This window comes from Saimiri boliviensis, chromosome 7 (genome assembly GCF_048565385.1).
Source record: "Saimiri boliviensis isolate mSaiBol1 chromosome 7, mSaiBol1.pri, whole genome shotgun sequence".
Taxonomy (NCBI): Eukaryota; Metazoa; Chordata; class Mammalia; order Primates; family Cebidae; genus Saimiri; species Saimiri boliviensis.
The window spans coordinates 10776359-10778285 of NC_133455.1; the positions used below are offsets into that span (position 1 = coordinate 10776359).

A 1927-nucleotide genomic window follows, 5' to 3' on the forward strand; every position below is an offset into this window, starting at 1 on the left:
AAGAGGCTGGGTGTGGTGAGTCACGCCTGTAATCCCGGCACTTTAGGAAGCCAAGATGGGCAGATTGCTTGAGGTCAGAGACCAGCCTGGATAACATGGCAAAACCCCATCTCTGGTAAAAATATAAAAATTGGGCCAGGTGTGGTGGATCATGCCTGTAATCCCAGCACTTTGGGAGGTGGAGGTGGGTGGATCACGAGGTTAGGAGTTCAAGACTAGCCTGGCCAACATGATGAAACTCCATCTCTACTAAAAATACAAAAATTAGCTAGGCAAAGGTGGTATGCACCTGTAGTCCCAGCTACATGGGAGGCTGTGGCAGGAGAATCACTGGAACCTGGGAGGCAGATGTTGCAGCGAGCTGAGATATCGTACCACTGCATTCCAGCCTGGGTTACAAAGTGAGACTCTGTCTGTTTTTTGTTTTTGTTTTTTTTTTTTTGAGGCGGAGTTTCGTTGTTACCCAGGCTGGAGTGCAATGGCACGATCAGCTCACCGCAACCTCCGCCTCCTAGGCTCAGGCAATTCTCCTGCCTCAGCCTCCTGAGTAGCTGGGATTACAGGCACACGCCACCATGCCCAGCTCATTTTTTGTGTTTTTAGTAGAGACGGGGTTTCACCATGTTGACCAGGATGGTCTCGATCTCTTGACCTCGTGATCCACCCGCCTCGGCCTCCCAAAGTGCTGGGATTACAGGCTTGAGCCACCGCGCCCGGTGACTCTGTCTGTTTAAAAAAAAAAAATTGTGCTCGCTTCAGCAGCACATATACTAAAATTGAAATGATACAGAGAAGATTAGCATGGCCCCTGTGCAAGGATGACATGCAAATTCGTGAAGCGTTCCATATTTTTGGAGTGCCAAATCAAGAACGAACTGCCATTCACAATTGCTACAAAGAGAATAAAACACCTAGGAATACAACTAACAAAGAACGTAAAGGACCTCTTCAAGGAGAGCTACAAACCATTGCTCAACGAAGTACGAGAGGACACAAACAGATGGAGAAACATTCCATGCTCATGGCTAGGAAGAATCAATATCATGAAAATGGACATACTGCCCAAAGTAATTTGCAGATTCAATGCTGTCCCCATCAAGCTACCAATGACCTTCTTCACAGAACTGGAAAAAAACCTTAAACTTTATATGGAACCAAAAGAGAGCCCATATAGCCAAGTCAATTCTGAGCAAAAAGAACAAAGCTGGAGGCATCACACTACTGGATTTCAAACTATATTACAAGGCTACAGTAATCAAAACAGCATGGTACTGGTACCAAAACAGAGATAGAGACCAATGGAACAGAACAGAGGCCTCAGAGGGAACACCACACATCTACAACCATCTGATCTTTGACAAACCTGACAAAGACCAGCAATGGGGAAAGGATTCCCTGTTTAATAAATGGTGTTGGGAAAACTGGCTAGCCATGTGCCGAAAGCAGAAACTGAACCCCTTCCTGACACCTTACACTAAAATTAACTCCAGATGGATTAAAGACTTAAACATAAGACCTAACACCATAAAAACCCTAGAAGAAAATCTAGGCAAAACCATTCAGGACATAGGCATAGGCAAGGACTTTATGACCAAAACACCAAAAGCATTGGCAACAAAAGCCAAAACAGATAAATGGGACCTAATCAAACTCCACAGCTACTGTACAGCAAAAGAAACAGTCATTGGAGTGAATCGGCAACCAACAGAATGGGAAAAATTTTTTGCAGTCTATGGATCTGACAAAGGGCTAATATCCAGAATCTACAAAGAACTAAAACAGATTTACAAGAAAAAAACAAGCCCATTCAAAAGTGGGCGAAGGATATGAACAGACACTTTACAAAAGAAGAGATATACGAGGCCAACAAACATATGAAAAAAATGCTCATCATCACTGGTCATTACAGAAATGCAAATCAAAACTA

General features: G+C 43.7%; 1 non-coding gene across 1 annotated transcript; it reads left to right on the plus strand.

Annotated features, from left to right (window-relative positions):
- The first annotated feature begins 746 nt into the window (after positions 1-746).
- On the plus strand, positions 747-853 carry LOC120365110 (U6 spliceosomal RNA). Its single transcript, XR_005580129.1, has one exon. It is a non-coding gene; the product is annotated as a U6 spliceosomal RNA (small nuclear RNA).
- The last annotated feature ends 1074 nt before the right edge of the window (positions 854-1927 follow it).